The sequence below is a fragment of the Micromys minutus genome, assembly GCF_963924665.1.
Source record: "Micromys minutus genome assembly, chromosome: 1".
Lineage (NCBI taxonomy): Eukaryota > Metazoa > Chordata > Mammalia > Rodentia > Muridae > Micromys > Micromys minutus.
In genome coordinates, this window is record NC_137969.1 from 81,101,365 (window position 1) to 81,125,969 (window position 24,605).

The 24,605-nt window shown below is 40.3% G+C and overlaps 1 pseudogene across 1 annotated transcript; it reads right to left on the minus strand.

Moving 5' to 3' along the window:
• Positions 1 to 14,477: 14,477 nt before the first annotated feature.
• On the minus strand, positions 14,478 to 15,393 carry LOC308432361 (aldose reductase-related protein 2-like; annotated as a pseudogene). Its single transcript has one exon. The product of its transcript is annotated as an aldose reductase-related protein 2-like (transcript).
• Positions 15,394 to 24,605: the final 9,212 nt, after the last annotated feature.

Here is a 24,605-nt window from a genome sequence, read left to right on the forward strand (position 1 = left end):
GAACAAGAAGAACAAGAAGAACAAAAACAAGAACAAGAAGAACAAGAACAAGAACAAGAACCAGGAGAAAATGGAGAAGAACAAGAACAAGAGGAACAAGAAGGACATGAACAAGAACTAGAAGTGGTTATTCATTGTAGAACTGCATTTGCTGAAACTGATATTCAGAATATGGTTTGTTCAATGAGTGTGTTTGAAGAGCTGCTAGTGCAAAGGGATTGGACTTTTACATTGCACAAGGGCCTGAAGAGGTAGTTGCCAAATGCAAGCAATAGCTTTCCTAGTTGGGCAAGCTAGTGCCTGTGATGGCAGGTAATGTTTATCTGTCTGATCACTGTCAGTATCCAGGTACAGGCCAAACATTTTGAGAATTCTGAAGAAGGGTTCTCTATTTACCAGAGAAAAATAAACAGGAGTAAAGTCAATGGTCAACATTTTCCTAGTATTTTACAGAGTCAGGGTCTTAGTAGGTTGTTAGGAATCTACTCACTTTCACAATGCACTGGTTTCTTAGACTTTCCATAACATAATCCCATAAAAGAGCAGCAGAAAATAGCAGCACTTCAAAATCAAGTTATCCTCAAGGTTGCCTCTTCCCTAGGTCTCTGAGTGACTCTGCTTGTGCCTCTTTCTAAGCTTCAGTTGGTGACCTGTACACCTTGGCATTTCCTGCCTAGTAGATGTATCAGTGCAAATTGTCTGCCTGACTACCTGAGTCTTTGCATGGCAATCTTCTGAGACAGGCTGTTGTGTTTAACTGGGGCTCCAGCCCATCCCAGTTTGACTTCACATTAACATAGCTAACCATATCTGTAATGAGCTTACTTCCAAGTAGAGCCACATCATGAGGTAGGCTAGAAATTCAGCCTAGACACAATGAGATTACAAGACCCAGTCTATGAAAAAATACCAGGAGTAACTGGGACAAGCTATGTACCTGCTTGTGCTACGTTATGTATTCTTGCAGCACCATCTGTAAGCTAGAGAGGAGTCTTATTTAAGATATTTATGGCACAGCTATGAAGAAGGAAGTAACCAATCAGAATGGGGCACCCACATATAAAGAAGACATCAATCACTCTAGTTTGCTATGGACAGCAAGTAAACTTCTATGTGATGGTAGGTCGATCTCTCTTTATTCTCTCTCTCTCTCTCTCTCTCTCCCTCCCTCCCTCCCTTCCTCTCTCTTCCTCCCTTCCTCCCTCCCTTCCTCCCCCCTCCTTTCTTTTAGTGTGGAGAAAATGAGAATCAGAAAAGGCCAAGTAACTTGACCAATACCGAACGGCTAATGAGTAGAGAAGTTGGTGTTGGACCCAGATCTTGCTGACTGGAGCCTGGGTCTTCATGGCTGCTCCTCAGCCAGCTTTAATTAGAAGCCACATATCGCTCTCATGAAAAGACTCGCTCTTACATTACCAACACCCTCTTCTCCTGGGTTCAGATTTAGGGCTTCTTGACAGCCGTGACTTTTAGTTTAATGTTTTCTCCACAAATCCAGGCTGTTTCCTTAGAAATTGCTTCAGTCTCTCCTCCTTGGGGGAAAACTTTTCTGATGGCTTTTGATTTATAAGTGCCCAGCCTCCACTTTGACTCAAGCATCAGGGGAAAAAAATCTCCCCCAGTAAACTTTGCAACTAGAGGAGAAACAAAAGGCAGCTTTTAAACCCGCCCCTTCCCAGGAAGAGCCTGGCTCAACCAGCCATTACACAAAGAGCTAGACCTTGGCTTGCTTGGTACATTCTCAATCCCTTTGTACTCTGAACCTCCTCTGAGGCTCAGGTCTTACAAGCCACCACTGACCAGACCACAGGTACTCTACTCACCTCTCTAGCTGCTTTTCTAGAATAAAGCAGAAAAGGGTGTGAGGTATAGTGGATGGAGTCTCCAGCTAGACAAAGTCAGCTCTAGCAGAAGAGGGCAGAAGCAAAGGTATATGAAGTACCCAGTCATCGAATGTACCTTTGGCTTTTTTCAGATTTATGCCAATAACTATTTCAAACTGGCTCTTCTTCCTATGTCCTTGGCTTGGCTTCATCCTCCACTTCTGTCTCCTACTCATCATTGTTACTGAGAATGCTGGTTGTTATGTAGAGGGATGTTTTTGTCTAGATCTTAATACTGGTGACGAGCAAAATTTTGTAAATATTTTTAGGAAGACCCAGCCTGCTGCATTATGCCCGAGAATACTGCATTAGATGACTCTGTCTTCTTTTGCGGTGTCTCACTAGCTCTGAAAAACATGCCCTGCCTTTGGTGTAAAGTCCTGGGGACCCACTAAGGCTAGGTGTACAATCTCTCTTCTCTAAAGATGACTCCGTGGTTCCTCTCTTCCTAATTTCTGCCTATGTATCAGATTGTGGTCAGACAAACTAGTAAAAAGCAAAACTGGAGCCCAGAGTGTCTGTTAATGACATAGACTAGTGATAGGAGACAGAACACTGTGGTCGGGATGTTTACATTCCCCTCCCACCTCCATAAATTTAATGTTGAAATCTTCATACCTAAATTGATAATATTTGGGATCATGGGGATAGTCCCCAATAAACAGGATCAGTGGTCTTATGAAAGATCCTCTAGGGAGACCTCTCAGCCCTTCTATCATGTAAAAGAATGGCTAGAAAGAAGGTGTGTGCTTCATAAGAGCTAGAGAATAGGCTGTTAGACTCAGGATTTGCTAACACCTTGTTCTCTGCTTCCTAGCCCCTTGAATGGTATGAAAGAAATTTCTGCTGCTTATAAACTGCCCACCCTGTGATGTTATTTTACTGTAGCTGCCCAGTAGGTTCAGGCAGTAGAAAAGGAGGGAAAATCAGAGGAGGAAAGCAAAAGGGATACAGGGGAAGCACTAGGAAGACACCTTCTTACCGAGAGTAAGTGGCCGCAGTTCTACAGGTATGATGAGATAACATGATCCCTAGGGGTATGATACACTCCAGGTTCAATGACACACTAACAGTCGTGGGCAAGATAGATGACCAATGACAGGACAAATGAGACTTCAAAGGAGTTGCCGTAACTCAATGGATTGATACTCAAGAAATTGTGCACCTTTATTGATTCATTTCCTCTGCTCCAGCTTCCTTATCAATATAATTATCATGGCCTGTACCAGAGGTGTCTCTGGGCAATTTGTAAGAGGTGGATAACAGGATCGTCCTTAAGGCTGATTTAGTGCTGAGTTAATGAGGTGCTCACTTGTCTCTAGGGAGGTGTGTGGGGAGGCCAAGTCACCTTAGCTGGATGGAAGCCTCTGTACTACTTAAAGTCCTTCTGACATGGCTCTTCTTTCCCTGTCCCTCCCCAAATTTTCCTCTTACTTTATTTCTTCACACCGAAGGAATCTTTGAAGGTTATGATAAAATATTCCACGAGTCATCAGATTTTACAGACACACTGAAGGAAGGAAAGAGCTACAGAAGCTGGGATGAGGTTGGGGACAGGAGTGGAGGAAAGATAGATAGATAGATAGATAGAGAGATAGATAGATAGATAGAGAGAGAGAGAGAGAGAGAGAGAGACAGAGACAGAGACAGACAGACAGAGACAAAGAGACAGAGAGACAGTGACAGAGAGAGCTTTCCCTCTTCCTTTTCTTTTTCCTTGGTCAGAGATGATGGGGAGCAGAAGGGGGACCTCAGGGTGAAACAGGAGAGACTGAATGTGTAGGTGTTGAGCGGGCAGGGAGAGGGCATTCCCCTGGGGGTTGCTAGCCAGTATTCTGCTCAGAGTTCCCAGCTTCTGCCAACCTTAGTCTCCACTTAGTCCCTAGGGCTGATTTATAAACCAGTAGTGCCGTAGTGTATCTGTGGGAAAATGACACTTCTTGTGCTTTCCCCCCCACCCCTGTAAGTTAGAATTAGCTTAAAAATAGTTTCAGCTCTGCCATTGGGATGCTCTGTCACTCAGGGAAAGAGGGTAATTATGAAAGACGAGGGTGTAATGTGATTACAGCCGGCCCCATTGTGTCAGCGGAGACAGTGCTGGCTGTGGGGGGGAGGAAGAACTGGCTGTGTCCATCAGCACTAGGCCTTTATTGGGCCTGTCAGATTTCTGAAAAGAACCCGAGGGCAGAAAACTCCCAGCAGACAGGACTCCATGGCTGGCCAGGAGCTGACAGAAGGACTATGGTTGGGTAAGATGATACACTGCACCTGGCTGGGGTGTTAGCACCCACCGGGCCTGGCAGCCCAGTGCCCCTAATCCTGCACACTTTGATGTATCCACATATGGGAATCTGTAGGAAGAGTCTTTGGTTCAATGCCTACTGGATACACCCTCATTTGCTGTCACACGTCTAGAGCCCTGTATGTACTGGGCTTCGTGTCAGCATGGATTACAGGTATTACAGTGTCTGGGAAGGAAATCTGGCTGCTGTTCTTGTCCTCCGACTTCATCTCGTATTATCTGGGAGAATGCTAATTGCCCTGACCTTCCCCAGCAGCTACTTCCTCATCTGAAAAAAAAATGGGGTCTTGAATAGCAATCAAGGTAATGATATAGAGAACAATCATAATCTCCAGACTGGAAGTGCAAGTGATGGGGAAGTCATCCAGGTTTGGATCCAAGCTTCAAAACACAAATGGCAGGGCTGGGCAAAATCTATTACAGGGGACAGGACTCATTCTGGCCTCTGTGGCAAGATGGAAAATCTTACTTGGAAATTTCAGCCTCAAAATTCTATGATGTACGATCTCAGGGATTTTGTGATTTTTTTTTTAAAGATAGATATCCTATTTAGGAAAGAATTTATTCAATTTTGTAGACTCTGGAGAATTCTTAAGATCTATAGAGCAACTGACAATTCTATATTATATATGGCTCCATTTGATGCTTGCAGCAGCTTATAAGATTATTCCTGTTTTATAGGTGAGGCTGAAGTGTGTGGGTGCTTTGCACAGTTACCTACCTTAACGTAGAGCCAACTGAAACGCAGGTTGGCATTTAACTGAGTACCAGAGGTGTGGCCTCCCTCCCCCATTAGTTGCCTTCATTCTTTAGAAATGGGAGGGGCATAAATAATAGATTGCTAATTAATCTTAACCATCTTGGTTCTTTCAAGATCCTGACCTTTCTCCATCATTAATGACTATTTTTCATCTGTGTTTCTTCAGCTTGGAGAACAGCGTGTCACCATTTGCTGTTCAATTATTCCTCTTGAAGACCCACATCACCTTTCATCTCTCTCTTCTCTCTGTTTAACAAACAGCAAAGAAAGTTCTATTGCAAGAAAGATGGCTAGCTAGCCTGCACTCCAAACTTACAGTTTCTGATTCCTGTCCAAGATTCCTCTCAAAGCAAATTGAACAAATGCTTTAGAATATACGACATGGTCTCTACCCTCATGGAACTTATGTGTCATGGAGGTGACCAGACACATAAAAGACTGAGGAACAAGATGAGGCACTCTAGTTTAGTGTAGTAAACTGAAGATCACTCGTTTTAAGTTTAGCAAGCATCCCAGAGCAAGTAGAGGTTAGTGTGGGAGACGGTGTCCAGAAGCAGTCGTGTCTCCATCCAGATGTGAGGGTTGAAGACAGTGAAGCCTGTGGGACAAAATGGTATAAGCAGGAAAAAACTAGAGGTAAGGATGTCTGGCTTCCAAAGGAATCAGCTTCTTTCTTCATAAAGGCTTAAAATCCCGTGCCTGTGTGCCTGTGTATGTCTATCAGCAAAGGGGCCAGCTGTATATTAATGGTTTCCAGAGCCTCGTGTATATGGACTAGAAGGTCTTGAAGGCTAGATTGGGATTGCAAGTCTTAATAAGTATAAATGTAACTATAGGAACTTATTGCTTGATTTTTGTGACAGTAAAACTCTTTATAAAAACACATCTTAGGAGAAGGTAACTTTTAAAATGATATTTACCCATACCCTGAATAGCACATAGATTTATCTGCTCAAAAAGCTCACATATCAAATTCAATCTGCTTCCAATTATATGGCATAGTTATACTGGAGGTGATCTTTCTAGTAGGAACCAAATAATTATACTCAACTCAGTTCCCTATTAGTTTCTTTAGATGAGTTGAATGTTGGCAGTGGCAACTTATTAAAGCTTGGCCGTAGTGGTCTATGGGAGTTATTGACTTCATTGTGTAAATTATGCCTTTTAGAGCATAAAATAGCACCACCCTGACCCAGAGACTACAAGCAGGTGAATTATGTCTTCTAGTGCATGAAATAACATAATCATTTCCTACTTGAAATTTGAAGATGCCCTGAAAGTAGTGGTGTGTATAGCACACAACTTGCTTAATTAAATTTAGTTATATGCTGGTTGCATGCCAGGAACTGTGCTAGGATCCATCTGAGATGCCAGGGGCCAGCTAGAGAAGTGTCTGGCAAGGATAAACACCAGACCATGGTAAATACCATATCAGAATCACAGAAAAATTCTAGGAATTCAGCATAAGGCAGGCTCTGACTCACTATAAGACTGTAGAAAGGTGACCAGGAAAGGTGACCTTTGAACTAGAGCTTTAAGAACACTAAACATTTTGAGAGAAGGGGCAAATAAAAAAGACAAAGTGAGAGGTATGAGAATGAAGAAGACAATACTCATGGTTGCTGGGGTTGTGGGATATTTAGGGTATCTATTTTCAGAGGTGAAGGGAACTCAGATGTCAGATCATCTTAGTTGGTATCTACAGAAAATTGCCTGGAGGTTTACTCAGCCATAAAGAGAATGAAATTGTGCCATTTGTAGGAAAATGAATGGAAACGGAGATCACCATGTTTAGTGAGACAAGTCAGTGCCACAAAGACAACTATTTTATGTGTTTTCTCCTGAGCAGAAGATGAAGGGAACAGAATGTGGAACTAAAGGGGGCACTATCAGGAACGTGGAAGGGGGAGGAAAATGGTGATGATAGGGATGAGAAAGAGTAACCAGAGATGATATAATAAAGTTATATATAAACAGGAAATGTTCTAATGAAACCCTTTCATACAATTGGTATGAGCTAGCACAAATAAATTAACTTTAAAATAAGCAACAAATCAATGTATTTCTTTTGGTGTCCAAAGATGGTTAAAAATTTTCTAGATCCAAACATGGTTAAGAAATCCAGTGACATTTGTACTTACAATTGGTCTCAAAGATAACTTCTAAAATGAAAAAAAAAATTGCAGTTACTTAACTTGTAAGGTTCAGATTAGCCTTCCTCATTATTTTAGGGATGTTTTTTCAGGGTACCCAATTTCTTTCATTCATTTTCTCCCACTAACTTTCGGATAAAAAGCATTTTGGTCTCCATGAAGGTACGGTCCATCCTCTTTGTTCATTATTGTTAAAAGGGGGCACCTGAGGAATTCAAATGCCATTTTTATGACCGTTAGATCTAGGGTATTTATTGTACAACTGTTGTCTTATAAATGTGTTTGATCTGAACAAAGACAAGAACTGACTATTTAATTATGGGGCTGTGCCTTGATGACATCACTGTTCCTGTGATTTCTTGTTCAGCCCCCTCTTCCCTTTGGGAACTTACTGATGGCAACCGCTCAGCTTCTGTATGCCCTGCCCTAGCTGACTGGCCATGGATGGCCATTTCTCTGCATTTCCATGAAGGCACGTGGCCTGCTGGGAAGGGCTTTTAAACCCAGACGTTTGCTCCTAGCTTGGCTCTGCTAAAAACTAATTTCTTCCATGGTTCCTCCCTTCTTCTGTTAGTCAAATGCCAAAGTAATAGACATGGTACTGGCAATAAATTAATGCCTCCTGAAAACCTGTTTGAAAAGAGGTAGGCCTTAAACCATAAATAACAATGACATTTTCATTTTAACAACAGCCTTCAACTAACCTAACAGTGGACATGCTTCTGTGTGGCTTCCTGTCATAGAAGAGAGCAAGATTCATGGGCTGTAAAAGGTCTCAACATTTTCCCTCACATTGATCTTTTTACTTCTGCCCCTTGGAAAACCATTCAGATGAATCAGAGGAGAACACCTGGCATTTGTGGAGCTCCTTACAGATTTTCAAGATGTTTTCATACACATCAACTTGGTTGGTCCTTCTACTGATATGGGATAAGTGCCCTGTTCCTTCTCACAGGTGAGGAAGAGAGGATTACTCCTATGAATAACAAGTCACAAAACCAAGGCTGAAGAAACCTAGCTTTCTGAGGGCAATCCTGCTATTTCTAATACATTCACTCTCTGTGTACTGCCTCACGGGAGACTAGAAGAACATCGTGACATTAAAACAACAACAACAACAAAAAACCCCAAACCACAATCTTATTTGTTTCTAATGTCTCTGCAAGAAAGTATCTTCTAAACTAAGAACCCAAAAACCAAAACAACAACTTCAGACTTCACTGTCTCTGATGTTCTGATGTAGGTACACTTCCATGCTTGGATGGATAGAGGGCTCTGATAGGGGTGGGAAGAAAGCTCATTATCATGGTCTCTCACTCCCAACCCTGGTGAAGCAGTGGACATTGAAAGAGGCTTACAGGGCTAGGCCCATGTACATCTCCTAGAACAGAGGGAAACCTTGTCACCTCTTCTTTCTCTCTAAGGAATTTATTCAACATTCCTTTTCCAGATTAGAGAGCTATGCCCTGAGAGCCTTGTAGATTTCCCTAGCAACAACTCGAAGTAGGCTTTCTTTTTGGGAGTTTGGGAAAAGCTATCCCTTTGATTCTTTTTTGCATTGTCAAACAGGACTCCCACTGGGAAATCATTAGACTAGCATTCCCTCTGCTGAGCAAGGAATCCCCTTGATTCACTAAGTGGAAAGCTCAGGGTAGGTGAGCTATTTCCCAAAATGGGTCTGACAGCTTTCTATGCCTTATTTATCAGGGGCTGTAATTGAAATGAATTAGGAAATAGGCAGCGATGTGTCTTTGGAATATTCTGGAATATTATACCCTCATTTGCCTACATCTACAGATGTACCTTGAATGATCCAAACTTTTGCTTTGCAAGACAAATCTACAGTATTGACTTAACAATACATATTTATTGCTTTTCTCTAAAATAATAAAATCACTGGGCTCTCCCTAGAAGACTGAAGCCCTTGGAGTGGAAGCTGGCTTTGCATTTGATTTAGGAAGGGGAAATCCTCATCACCTTGCAGGAAAACCTATCAGACAGAATTACTGAATTCAAAGCCTGTGCATTCTACCATCCTGCAATCCCCACGAAGAGCCTATGAGGAACAGGGAGGGCTTTGACTGATACATGCCTAGTCTAGGCACATGTCAGTCTGTCTTAAAGTTCTTTATATACTTGCTCATTTAATTACCACAGCAATTGCATAAACCATTTTATTGTCCCAACTTAACAGCTGAAAAAACAAACAAACAAACAAGCAACAACAACAACAACAACAACAACAACAACAACAAAACCAGAGGTACTGGGAGGTTAAATGATATGCCCATGGAAGTCACAAAGTCCTTAGACATGGGTACCAAGATTCCAACACTTTACTCCCAAGTCTTTGGGTATCAAGTGGTACTCCTGTGGGCTGAGAAACGGTCTTTCAGTTCGTGTTTTAAGTGTGACAATCATTTTCTTTACTGAACTCTAGCGGAACTACACTTATCATAGCAGCTATCTGCAGAGTTGTTTGTTTCCCCTGAAGAAAAGCTCCCTAGAGGGCAGGGCAATCTTTCATCCCAGCATCTGGCACAGTGCCTTAAGTCTGATATATCACCTCCCTACTCACGCTCTTACACAGTGCACATGGTACACTTTCGGTCCGACTTACCAACTGGGGCGTCTCACCTATCCTCACCAATATGTCTTTTCCGATTTTTAACTTTCTAAAATGTTCCTCTCGGTCCTGTTACAAGGGGCTGGGAGAGGATGCTCTGTAGTGTGGGTAACCTGAAAGGACCAAGACACATTGTCCTGCTAGCTATCAGCACTCTTTGTGTGACACACGTCCTACAGACCTGGATTCAGGCTTTCTCACTGATAGCACTAGGATTACAAGTCTTCCGCCCTAACTTTGTTGTGATTGCTGCTGCCTGCCACATTGTGGCTTCTTATTGACCTTGGCCACGAGCACCACCACCCATATCTCGTAGTTGTCTTTCCCATCAGATGCCCACCTTCACTGAGAGGCTTGTTTCTTTGACTACTCAATGCTGTCAGTCTCCCATAGATTTACTTGCTTCTTTTAGAAACAAAGGAGAAAGCTGTCTATTTTGCCCTTGGATTTGATGGAGAATATTGTCTGCTCGGGGGTTATGGAGAGGCCCCTCTAAGGGGTTATCTTAGGGAGGTTTGGGAGAGAAATTGTCGGGTGGACAGGACACTGTGCTTTGGAGACCCAGTGCCTGTGTCTTCTGTCATTTTCATATATGGCTTCATGAGCTTGAGTAGTCATGTGACAATTTTGAATCTCATTTTATCTGTGGAGTGGGGACAACTTTATGCTTATGAGAGTGATTTATTACATGAACTATGGTGTGTCAGGTAATTGATTGTAAGGTGAGATCAGCTGTTAATACATACAAATGAAAGAGCACATGTTTGCCATTGATTTGCACAGTAGAGGTTCATTCTGGGACATCCAGATGTGGAGTCATCTTCCTCCCCATTCTCTCAGCACCGGCATTAGAGAATGTGCAAACGAGACCATGAGTCATCCGTCTGCTAAATTAATCATCGCCCTGATCAGAGCTGAGGATACTTGGGTAACTTCGTGTGACAAATCTCTTTGTACCATTTGTGGTGGTAGTGCTTCTTGACCCATAAGTGAAGGAACATGGTTTCGTGCAGATGATTGACAACCCCCAGGAACGGTCAACTCTCCTTCCTAAGTGGGACTGATTAGAGTGTGGATCAAGACCACAATCCCTTAGGAATTCCAAAGATTCCTAAATTATTCACTGGTTGTTCTTGGGTTCTATAATCCCTGAAATGGGACTTTAAGAAGCCATGAAGCACCAGGAGTTAAAGCAACTCACTCAGCTTCATGTTAGGCCTCAGAGAAAAGCATCAGGGTTCCTTCCATGCCATAGTTTTGTCCTGAGCTGGATGAGAGTGTGATCCTAGGTAGGACTGAGGAGGATAATATGCTATGGTTTGAATGTGATCACCTACAATTTACACTTTGGAAACGTAGTTCCTGCATTAGTTTTGGGAGGTTTAGAATTAGATGAGGTCATGAGGATAAGCCTACCATGATGGCAGTGGTGCCTTTTTAAGGAGTGGAAGAGAGATGGAGCTAACAAACTTCCTGAGACGCCGGGGTGACGATACAGCAAGAGGCCTTCTCTCTGAGGACTAGCTTTCATAGTGACAAAAGGTACTGTGCAAGGTGCCAAGGGAGGAAAGCAAGCAGCAGGTCTACTTAGCTGTGACACCTATAGACCACAGTAATGACCAGAATGTTACAGTAACCCCATAGGTATGTGGCAAGAACCTTCCCCTAATGAGTAAAGATTTCAGGGGACCAATCACTCCTGCCAGGAGTAGGCAGGAATTCAGGGATGGAGAAAGAGAGGAGGAAGAAGGAGGAGGATGGGAAAGATGGTGCAGACAACATTTAGGTAGGGGAGGCCCCAAGTTCAGGTGATGGATCTGTTGGGATATGCTACCAGAGGATTTATAACTATGGATTATTACAGGACAATTTGTCTTATCTAGGTGGGCAGTTTATATCATTATCAATTGGCTCTGAGTTTATTCTGTAGATGGGGGTGAGAAGTCACTGATATAAGTATGATTGCTACATTACAAGCCTCAAGAGTTTTGATGTTGCTGGGTTGCTGGAAATGTAAGCAGAGTCCACAGCAGAGAGCCGTGAGAGCGTGACCACTGCTGGGGCCAAAGAGTAGCCAGCACTAACATGGGGCGGTCCATGGGGGTAGAGGGGAGCAGGAGGTAGTGTGGCATGGTGTCTACAACCTTTCAACATTGTTTAATATCTTTCGCTGCATAGGTGAAATAGTGGCACTCATTTCTTGGTGGTAACCAACAACTCTCTAAATAGCCAAGGATGTGCCAAGGTGGGGATCCTGCCTAGTCCTGGAAACCTAGCCAAGTAGCAGGGCTAGTGTGGCCATAGATTAGCATGGCCATAGATCTTAGAGGGGAAGCCACCGTCACCAATATTTATTCTTATGCCCGCAGATAACTGTTGGTCTCATCCTTTATCAAGGAAACTTCTTTTTGCAACACAGATATCATTACAGAAAACCACAACTGGTCAAAATGCAAAGAACACATAATTATTGGAAGCCTATCCACAAATGATATATCTATATCAACTCCTGCTAATGTGAACAAGGAAATCTTACAGGGCTCCAACACTAGACAAAGAATACAAACAACAAATGGCTGACAAAAGAGGGAGAAATAGTCTTTCCCCAAAATGAATTTTCTAATTATTTATCCAACAAAAAGCAATCCTCCCAGAAATTATATTTATATAATTATATATATATATAATTTACATAATACACTAAACAGTTGAAAAGATTGTATTTATATACTTAGGTGTACATGTTTATACACACACACAAATATATATATATATATATATATATATATATATATAAAACAATAACAATCAAAGAAAGAGTAGTTATGAATTTGAGAGGGAGCAAATGGGGTTCATGAGAGAAGTTTGAGAGAAAAAAATATAATTATATTTTAATTAAAAAGGAAAATATTTGAAAATATTTAAATAAAAACTTCTTGAAGAGACAAGCCATAGCTTGAGGCTTGGGTATTGTATAGGCGTGAAGTCTAGTCAAATTGTACTGACTGCATAGCTGTGTATAAATGATGTATTTTTGGACTCTCACTTATAATTTTACCATTTATCTCATATGGTTATTTTAATAATTTAATACATAATGGATATTAAGCACTTACAAAGGGACCACCAGAAAATATGCACTCTTAAAAATGTTGGAGCCCATCTAGCAAGTACCTTCCAGGTCCGTTGTGGGACTCAGGCTAAATGAGGTTTTGCCAACAGGCATGCTCAATACAAACATCTTGGGTCATTGATGAGCATGGGAACAGAATTAATTTGGGGGAAACCTTGTTATTGAGTTCCTGAAGAAGTGTCCTTCCAAACTATAAAAATGTCTCCCAGTGACAATGATGGCAGCTAGGAGCAATGAGCTCTGCTCATCTTCCTTCTCCCCATGGATTGCCTACTGCCTCTGCACTGGGATTTGTAAAGTCTAGCATTTATTCAGAATCAGTATAGACTTGTTAGAAACAGAAGGATCCACTGTTAACTTTTCCAAAACAATATTGAAGGCAAGTGAGTTGTCCCAATCCAGGAGGCCATGACTTCTGTGGCCTTGCATTAACAGGGTAAGGTCAAGACTATCTTAGATGACCTCAGCTCCTGCTCCTGTAAGGCAGAGCTTATTTAATCATAGATTGGCAGAGTGTGTCTGGGTCTTACATCAACCAGAAACAGGGCCTTTGACTCTCCAAAGGAAGCTGTTTTGGAGGCCTGCTGTGATTGGTGAGACTCAGCTTCCAGAAAGGTACAGCCACCTCGTTTATAAAAAATATAATTACCCCAAGGGACAGGAAATTTGTAGCTGTAAAGCTGAGAATAGACTGCAGAAGAATGTTTCCTGCTATGAGCTGAAGGAAGAAAAACATTTTCATGTATAAAATTAGTAACTGGAGGTCTAATTTGCTTATAAGATGCTTGCTGGACAACTTGATGGTGGGATGTTGTATTGGCTTACTGAATCAACTACCAGGGCTCCAGTCAGTGCTTGCTTAGGTTGGATGTTGATGCTGTCGCTGCTTCCTGAGCCAGCCTCCATATTTTCATGACTCATAGATGAATTAAAAGACAGAAGAGAGCAGCTCTTTTGATACTTAGTGCAAGCCCAGGGGAAGTGGGATAGTTTCTGTGGGCTGAACTCGAAAGCTACAGCATTAGCCTGGCTTTTCTTTAAATCCTCCTAGTCAGACACAAACCATAGTCTTTTAGTTTATGTTAGAATGCACTGATGTAGAAAAGCCTTGACTCATAATTTAGAAAATGGATGTTCAAACAACTATGCTCTATTGGCTATAAAATGTACTTTTTATGTAATATACTAACGCATCTGTATTAACTGGCATGTAAATAATATATATGTGCATATATATTATTAATTGAAACCAAAATTTCATAGAATGAGTCTTTCCTCAACTAAATTATCACAATTCAATTTTCTACTATTTATTCTGTCCTTATTTTGAAACTATGAATTCTAGTCCACTAAATTGATTTTGTGGTTCTTGGACATATCACACAATCCTTCTTTTTTAATGTTTGTTAATGTTATGATTTTTATTATTTTATTTGTTTATCCTCAAATGTTCCCAGAGTTCCTGGGTTTTGACAAACGGTTGGTCAGATCAAATTAGTGAAGGAAATGTCCATTTGCTTCTCTGAGGCATATTTGCTTGCAATTGTCTGTTCTGGTTCCGTGTGGGGATTAAACACAGCCTTGCCTACAGTGTGCTGTCAGACAGGAGCTAATTCAGCTTCAGTGTTCTACATCACAGAGAAATTCTTCCATATTTACAGCCTCAGGCAGCAGGCAAGCCCTCCAGTTTCTGTTGAAGCTAAGGATAGTGACCATCTCCTTTTCACACAAGTGGAAGTCAAAGACCTGAATGTTCTCCTGTATATGAGCTGGCGTCACCACCACACATACATTCTCTGGATGTGGAACCGAATCAGAACCTGGGCTAAGGTTTTTTTGTGCTTTGCGGCAATCTCTTTAAATTTGGGGTCTTCTAATAGTGAAGGGTCCTCTGGCTTGGCGCTAGACCTGTCTGGGGACCCCAGGGTACTGTAGGCTGTGACAGTGATGCCCTTGGAGTGACAGTACTGGATCAGTTTTTTCTGGGTGAGGTAAGAGTGGCACTCGACCTGGTAGGTCACTGGCTTATCTTTCAGTCCAGGCTTGTTCAGGAGCCTTTCAATCTGGAAGTGGTTGAATTGGAGGACACCCAGAGCTTTTACTAGCCCCTGGTCCACCAGTCCCTCCATACCCTCCCAGGGTGCTGAGAATGTTTTTACCAGGGAGAATATTGCATTGATTGTCTTTGGGGAATAACTCCTTTCCTGGCTGAAATCCCTGTGGCCAGTAAATAAGATAGAAGTTCAAATAGTCCAGCTTCAGATCTGTGAGGGTCTTCTGAAAGGCTTCCTTTAGCTGTTTTATCTCAAAGCAGGTGGAGCACAACTTGATGATGTGCTCCTCCCGCCTCACAGTCTTCTCTCTGCTCTTCTCTTGGATGCTGTCCCCCACCTTATCACACACTGTCAATATGGCGGTACCCAGAATCAATGGCCGCCGTCACAGCTTCTTTGACTTAGTTTGGGGGAGACTTCCAGGTGCCCAGACCCATAATGGGCATCTTGGCGTTGGTACTGAGCTCCACAAAGGTGGCCATAGTTGCAGATGTCTGAGAGCAGATGCCTATGTTCCATATCACACAATCTTAAAACCTTTCCGTTAGAAGAATGCTGTCCAACAAACATAGTACAAACCACTGAATGTGAGTCACAACTGCAACTTTCAGTTCTCTAGGAGCCAAATTAAGTGGGTAAAAATGAACATGTACAATTCATTTTGATAATATATTTTACACTGCTAAAATGTATAGTTGGAATAAACTATTTTGGAAAGGAGTAGACATAAAAATGACCAGTGTGATATTTTTCTTTTGTGGCCATTCTGTCTTTGGAACATGGTGGGTATCTTACTGCACTTAAAGAAAGAATGTGTCATACCTTAAGTGCCCAATAGTCCTGCAGAGCTTGTGGCTGTGTTATGAAGCAGGCTGGCGGTAGCAGACAGTTTGGGAAGATGAGCCAAGCATTTATTGTGGTGTTTACAGGGTTATGAGGTACTGAAAACAAGTTTTCTCTTTCTTTTTCTTTTTCTGTTCTTTTTTTTTTTTTTTTTAGCTGCAATTCCCAGGCACCAGAAAATTTATTGCAAAAGAATAAACTTTGGATTGGAGTATATGTTTACTAGTAAATGCCCCATCTACCCATGTGTTTTTGAGAATGAACATAGGCAAAGGCTAATAAGAAGAGAATTCTTCCTTTACAAGTAAACCTCAAAATGTGTACGGGAGCAAAAACTTTTAGGCAGTAATTGTGTCCTATTAAATCAATGAGTTGGCACAGAAGGTTTTAAAAATAATAGTGTGTGCCTCTGTGTGTGTGTGTGTGTGTGTGTGTGTGTGTGTGTGCCTGCACTTATGCTTATGCCACAGCATGTTTAAGGAGGTCAGAGGGCACGCTGCAGGAGTCAGGTATCTCCTTTTACCGTATAGATCCTGGGGAATCAAACTTAGGTTTTCAGTCTTGGTGGCAAGTGCCTTTACTCAATGACTCATCTCACTGGCTCCCTGAAGGAATTTTTGAGAGTGTCTGATCCTTACTGCCAGGAGTTTAATTTGGCTAGGGGTTGCTCTCTTCTATTACTCTTCATTTTACCCTTTCTGCATGGTGGAATAGCTCATGTACTCCGCATGCCCATGCTGGCCAGCATAGCCTACCCCCTGTAGGAGATATGACTAAGAGAATTGATGGAACACAATGTGGCTGTGTTTCAAATGCTGCTGAGATTATTGTTGTTGACGATGACAAGACTAGCAGCCAATATTTACAACAGCCTTTAAAATTAAGACTTGCTTACAGATACATCATCTGGTTTAATTTTCTGAGCAGCCCTGTAAGTTGACATTGTTACTATCATCTTTTTTTTTTTATATTGAGGAAACTAAGACTCCAGGTGGTTAGGTAAATTGCTCAAGATTGTACCTTTGCTTAAATCAGCAAATAGTTCTTGAACACTTATCAGGAACAACACCACACTGTGGTCGTTTAACAGGAGATAAATTAAAAGCTGTTGTTGAAAATGTAATTCAAACACAAATCTTTTCTGTCAGGATTTCAAGTTTTTCCTTCCGTCATCTGCTGCATTTCATATGTGTAGAAATGCTCACTACAGTCTTGGGTTATTCTTGATCTGACTTTTCTATCATCCATCATTAGTCATTTAAGCAACTGGCTGGTTAGCCAAAGACAGAATGCATTGTTTTCCATGCTTACCAGCTTACTTTAAATTCATTTTACTCCCTGGAAATGAACAACTCATCTCTAGATTTCAGTGATCTCCATTTATACTGGGAGAGCTAACACAGAAAAGCTGAACCTGAGCTTTTGTAAGACCCACCCTTCAGTTTTCAAAGCTGAGTTCTCACAAGTTATTTTTTATGATGCTTTAGAACCCTCTATAGCACTAGATCTCTTTTTTAGCACTAGATCTTAATTGAAGCTAAGCCAACAAACAAACACACAAACAAGCAAATAAAAAAAAATAAGTGCCTGAAGGGGCTTCCTTGGGTCCAATAAATGCAAGAATCTGATAAATCAATAGAATTCAGTACATTTTTTTATAGAAAATATAAAGTCCCTACAATACAGATGTGTTTGTAAACCAGCAAGAGAGAGGTGGATGTAAGTGCAGATTTAGAACGAAGATGTAGATGAGGAAACAGATACTGAATAGGCAGAGAGTGAAAGGGACCATCATGGAGAGGTTAACTGAGTAGACTCAGGGTTTGGTTCGCCACGAAGCCCTGAACATAGCAGTTGCTGGTTGGGTGACTTCTTTTGCTTCAGTTTTTTTCCTCTCTGACATGGGCATAAGAATGGGGTTGGACACAGACTTCAAATCATGAGGTTAGAGAATAGTGTGTGGGGATTGGTTAGGAGGTAGAGAAACCGAGCTGGAGAACTGAGAGTACAGTATTCTTCCAGTAGTGATGTGCTGGCCCCGTGTTTGCTGTCCTGCAGAACACAGCATCCATCCCCCCAACCCTGTGCTGGTCGGTGCTTTTCCTTTGTGCCTGAAGAATGTCAGGGTTTTTTTTTCACCTCTTAAATCCTTCAAATATTTTTCTCTCCTTCCTTTTCATTGTCTTTGGATAAAGTTTCTTTGTATCTACCATATAGTGAAGAAGGCTCACTGAAATGCTGTTAGAGAAAGCAGTGTATACCAGAATAAAGGTTGCTTTCATAGTCTGCCACAAAAAAGTACTGTTTTGTAAGAGAAGAAATTTCATTTTAATTCTTGTCAGCATTTTGAAGTCTCTCTGGGGTCCAATTTGAGAATCCTTATTTTGCAGGTATGTATGTGGACTGGGGGAGGTGTTTAACCTCATCATCTACTTTTTCTCGTCGGAGTACCTATTTCAAGAGTGAAGTTCCCAAAAGGCCTACATCCTGTATATTCATTTGCATGACATTTAGCACGGACATTCTCCAAACTGCTTTTCACTAACAGACTGTATCAAAAGCATCTTTAGAGAAGAGAAAATCAACTGAGAAAAACATCAGACTCTGGAGACCTGCTTTGGATGCTGTTTTTAGTACAGGTTTATTATTTTAAAGGCTATTTAGGTTTGCATTTCACATGTATGGTGCTGAGAAATAGTAGACATTATTTTCTGTGTTTAATAAGAATTATTTAGTTTTCTATCATTTGTAGAGAGCAATGGTTACGTTAATCTAAAAGATTGGACAACACAGGTTATTCTACATGAGCTTAAATCCCAAGGTTTTACTATGGACAGCACATTCTTTTTCAAATTGATTAATTTATTTTATAAAAAATTATTATAGCTCACAAAATCTGTTACATAATAATATATGATGAATACATTTTCCCTCTTTCTTTCTTTCTTTCTTTCTTTCTTTCTTTCTTTCTTTCTTTCTTTCTTTTCTAAGAACTGAGGCTTACATATTTTGACCTTCCATCTTTTTGAGCTTCATATGGTCTGAGAGTTGTTTCTTGGGTATTCAGAGCTTCCTAGGGCTAGTACCCAATTATCAGTGAGTGCATACTATGTGTATTCTTTTGTGACTGGGTTACCTCACTCAGGATGATATTCACTAGTTCCATCCATTTTCCTAGGAATTTTGTTAATTCATTGTTTCTAATAGCTGATTAGTACTCAATTGTGTAAAAATGTACCACAATTTCTGTATCCATTCCTCTACTGAAGGACATCTGGGTTGTTTTCCAGCTTCTGATTATTATAAATAAGGCTGCTAGGAACATGGTGCTGCATGTGTCCTTATTATATATTGGCACATCTTTGGGGTATATGCCCAGAAGTGGAATAGCTGGGTCTTCAGGTAGGACTATGTCCAATTTTCTAAAGAATTGCCAGACTGATTTTCAGAGTGGTTGTACCAGCTTAGAAGCCCACCAACAGTGAAGGAGTGTTCCTCTTTATCTACATCCTTGCCAGCATCTGCTTTCATCTGAGTTTTTTATCTTAGCCATTCTGATTGGTGTGAGGTGGAATCTCAGGGTTTTTTTGATTTGCATTTCCCTAATGACTAGGGATGTTGAGCATTTCTTTAGGTGCTTCTCAACAATTCTGTATTCCTCAGTTGAGAATTCTTTGTTTAGCTCTGTACCCCATTTTTTAAATAGAATTGTTTGATTCTCTGGAGTCTAACGTTTTTAGTTTTTTTTATGTATTTGATATCAGACCTCTATCAGATTTGGGATTGGTAAAGATCCTTTCCCAGTCTGTTGGCTGCCATTTTGTTTTCTTGACAGTGTCCTTAGCCTTACAGAAACTTTGCAACCTTATGAGGTCCCGTTTATTGACTCTTGATCTTAGAGCATAGGCCATTGGTACTCTGTTCAGGAAAATTTCCCCTGTGCCTATGTGTTCTAAGCTTCCACCCCCCTTTCTCTTCTAATAGTTTCAGTGTACATGGTTTTATGTGGAGATCTTTGATCTACTTGCACTGGAATTTTATACAAGGAAGTAAGAAAGGATTGATTTGTAGTCTTCTGCATGCTGACTGCCAGTTGAACCAACACCATTTTTTAAAGAGGCTGTCCTGTTTTCATTGAATGTTTTTAGCTTCTTTGTGATCAAGTGACCATATGTGTGAGGGTTCATTTTTGGATCTTCAATTCTGTTTCACTCACATACCTGCCTATCACTGTACCAATACCATGTGTTTTTTTTAAGGGTTTTTTTGTTTATTTATTTATTTTTTAATCACAATTGCAATATAGCTTGAGGTCAGGGATGGTGATTCCCACAGAAGTTTTCTTGTTGAGAAAAGATTCCCTTATCCTAGGTTTTTTGTTATTCCAGATGAATTTGCAAATTGCTCCTTCCAACTCTGTGAAGAATTGAGCTGGAATTTTGATGGGAATTGCATTAAATATGTATATTTCTTTTGGTAAGATGGCCATTTTTGCAATGTTGAACCTTCCAATCCATGAGCATGGGAGCTCTTTCATCTTCTGAGATCTTCTTCAATTTCCTTCTTCAGAGATTTAAAGTTCTTGTCATACAGGTCTTTCACTTGCTTAGTTAGGGTCACACCAAGGTATTTCATATTGTTTGTGACTATTGTGAAGGGTATCTTTCCCCTAATTTCTTTCTCAGCATGTTTGTCCTTTGAGTAGAGGAAGGCTACTGATTTGTTTGAGTTAATTTTATATCCAACCACTTTGCTGAAGTTGTTTATCAGCTATAAAAGTTCTCTGGTAAAATTTTTGGGGTCACTTAAGCACACTATCATGTCTTCGGCCAATAATGATATTTTGACTTCTTTCTTTCCGATTTGTATCCCTTTGACTTCCTTTTGTTGTCTAATTACTCTGGCCAGGACTTCCAGTACTATACTGAATAGGTAGGGGGAGAGTGGGCAGCTTTATCTAGTCCCTGATTTTAGTGTGATTGTTTCCAGTTTCTCACCGTTAAGTTTGATGTTGGCTTCTGGTTTGCTGTTTATCGCTTTTACTATATTTAGGTATAGTCCTTGGATTCCTGCTTTTTCCAAGACTATAACATGATGGGGTGTTGAATTTTGTCAAATACTTTCTCAGCATCCAGTGATATGATCATGTGTTTTTTTTTTTTTTCTCTGAGTTTGTTCATATGGTGGAATACGTTGATGGATTTCCGTGTATTGTACCATCCCTGCATCCCAGGGATGAAGCCTATTGATCATGGTGAATCATTTTGATGTGTTCTTGAATTCTGTTTGCAAGAATTTTATTGAGTATTTTTGCGTCAGTGTTCATGAAGGTGACTTGTATTAGGTTCCCTTTCCTTGTAGGGTTTTTGTGTGGTTTAGGAATGAGAATAATTGTAGCTTCGAAGAATGAGCTGGGTTGTGTTCCCTCTGTCTCTATTTTGTGGAATAGTTTGGAGAGTATTGGTATTAGCTCTTCTATGAAGGTCTGATAGAATTCTGCACTGAACCCATCTTGTCCTGGGCTTTTTTTTTTTTTTTTTTTTTTTTTTTTTTTTTTTTTTTTTTTTTGGTTTGGGAGGCTTTTGATGACTCCTTCTATTCTTTTAGGTGTTATGGGGCTGTTTAGATGGTTTATCTGATTCTGAGTTAACTTTGGTTTCTGATCTCTGTCTAGAAATTTGTCAATTTCCTCTAGATTTTCCAGTTTTGGTGAGTATAGGCTTTTGTAGTAGGATCTGATGATTTCTTGAATTTTCTCAATTTCTGTTTTTATGTCTTCTTTTTCATTTCTGATTTTGTTCCTTTGCATGTTCTCTCTGTGCCCTCTAGTTAGTCTAAGAGTTTATCAATCTTGTTGAATTTTTCAAAAAACCAGCTTCTGGTTTTGTTGATTCTTTTTATGGTTCTTTTTGTTTCTACTTGGTTGATTTGTGCTCTGAATTTGATTATTTTCTGCCACCTACTCCTCTTGGGTGTATCTCCTTTTTTTTTTTTTTTTTTTTTTTTTTTTTTTTTTTTTTTGTTCTAGAGCTTTCATCTGTGCTGGCAAGCTGCTTGTGTATGCTCTCTCCAGTTTCTTTTTGAAGGCACTCAGCTGTGAGTTTTCCTCTTGGTATTGCTTTTATTTCATCTCATGGGTCTGGGTATGTTGTGCCTTAATTTTAATTAAATTCTAAAAAATTCTTAATTTCTTTTTTGGCCATGTTATCATTGAGCAGGGCATTGTTCGGTTTCCATGTGTATGTGGGCTTTTTGTTGTCTTTGTTGTTATTAAAGACAAGCCTTAGTTCATGGTGATCTGATAGAATGCATGGAATTATTCCAATCATTTTATATCTGTTGAGGCTTGTTTTGTGACTAACTATATGGTCAATTTTGGGAAAGGTCCTATGAGGTGCTGAGAAGAAGGTGTATTCTTTTGTTTTAGGATGAAATGTTCTGTAAATGTCTGTTAATTCCAATTGGTTCACAACCTCTGCTAATTTCACTGTGTCTCTGTTCAGTTTTTGCTTCCATGATCTGTCCACTGATGAGAGTGGGGTGTTGAAGTCTCCCACTATTATTGTGTGTGGTGCAATATGTGCTTTGAGCTTTAGTAGGGTGTCTTTTATGAATGTGAGTGCTCTTGTATTTGGAATATAAATGTTCAGGATTGAGAATCTTGATAGATTTTTCTGGTAATGAGTAAAAAGTGTCTTTCCTTATTTTTTTTTGATAACTTTTGGTTGAAAATCTATTTTATTCGATATTAGAATGGCTACTCCAGCTTGTTTCTTCTGGCCATTTGCTTGGAAGCTTTCTTTCCAGCCTTTTACTCTGAGATAGGATCTGTCTTTGTCTCTGAGATGAGTTTCCTGTATGCAGCAAAACGCTGGATTTTGTTTACGTAACCAGTCTGATACTCTATGTCTCTTTATTGGGGAATTGAGTTTATTAATGTTAACAGATATTAAGGAATTGTGATTGTTTTTTTTCCCTGTTATTTTTGTTGTTAGAGGTAGAATTATGTTTGTGTGTCCTTTTTTTTTTTTTTTTTTTTTTTTTTTTTTTTTTTTTTTTGGTTTTCTTGCATAGTTATTTTCTTGCTTTTCCTAGGGTGTAGTTTCTTTCCTTGTGTTGAATTTTCCATCTATTATCCTTTGTAAGGCTGGATTTGTGGTCAGATATTGTGTAAATTTGGTTTTGTCCTGGAATATCTTGGTCTCTCTCTCAAAGGTAATTGAGAGTTTTGCTGGAAATAGTAACCTGGACTATAGTAACTTGTGTTCTCTTAGAGTCTGTATGGTGTCTGTCCAGAATCTTCTAGCTTTCATAGTTTCTGTCAAGAAGTCTAGTATAATTCTGATTGGTCTGCCTTTATATATTACATATTCTTTATTTCTTACTGCTTTTAGTATTCTTTCTTTGTTTTGAACATTTGGTGTTTTGAGTATTATGTGTTGGAAAGAATTTCTTTTCTGGTCCAATCTATTTGGAGTTCTGTAGGTTTCTTGTATGTTCATGGTCATCTCGTTCTTAAGGGTAGGGAAATTTTCTTCTATGATTTTGTTGAAGATATTTATTGTGTCTTTTAGTTGATATTTGCTCCCTCTTCTACACCTATTATTCTTAGATTTGGTCATCTCAATGTGTTCTGGATCTCCTGGACATTTTGGGTTAGGAGCTTTTTGTTTTTTGCATCTTCTCTGACTGTTTTGTTTATGTTTTCTATGTTGTCTTCAACGCCTGATATCCTCTCTTCTATCTCTCATAGTCTATTGGGGGTTGATTGTATGTATGACTCTTAATTTCTTTCTTAGTTTTTCTATCCAGAATTGTCTTTTTTTGTGATTTCTTTACTGTATCTATTTCCATTTTCAGTTCCTTCACCTGTTTGGTTGTGTTTTTCTATAGTTCTTTGAATAATATCTCCTGGTTCTTCTGTAATTGTTTAAGGAAGTTATTCATGTGCTTCTCAAAGATCTCCATCATCACTGTGAAGTACGATTTTAAGCCTAAATCTTGTTTTTTCTGGAGTGTTGGGAAATCAACTACTTGCTGTTGTGGGAGAACTGGGTTCTGATGTTGCCAAGTTGTTTTGGTTTCATTGCTTGGGTTTTTGGGCTTTCCAAGGTTCTTTCCTCTTGCCATCTTGTTGTCAGTGATTGTAGGTGATCTTTTTGTTTTTGACTGGTACTCATCTCTCCTGTGGGTCTGAAGGTCTCAGGAGGGAGATTGCTACTGGGTGTTTGGCTCTTTGTGGGCAAACAGTGAGTTCTAATGTCAGTGACTCAGTTCTGTCTTCATGGACTCAGGTGTGAGAGCTCTTTTGAGGCTGTTCTGGAAGCTCAGCTTTCTGCCTACAGGTCTTGAGTCTTAATGGCAGAGACCCGGCTCTTTCTCTATGCCAAATAGGACCTTTTTCCAGAGAGCACCATGCTCCCTGTACTCTGAGAATTCCCTGTGTTCCCTCACTGGACACCTTGCAGGCTTATGTGTCAGGCTCATCCTTGGTCCAGGTGGAAAAGTACCTGTTGAGTTGATCTGGGAGCTCAGCCTCCCAAGGGCAGATCCCGAGTCCTGGTGGTGGAGACCTAGCCCTCTCTGTGGGCCAGAAAGCAGCACATTCTTTCTATTCTCCCCTTTTCTCTTCCTACTGTGGAGGTTGAACTAGTATTTCTTTAGTAGTATAGAAAGGTCCAGGATATAAATCATCTCACTGGAATGACAATCTGTCTTAATTGTGTTTCTATTGCTTCTATAAAACAGCATGACCGAGAGTTGCTTGGGGAAGAGTTTATTTGGCCCTCCCACATTAATTATTAATGAAGAAAATGCTCTACAGGCTTTCCTACAGCTAATGCTATAAAGG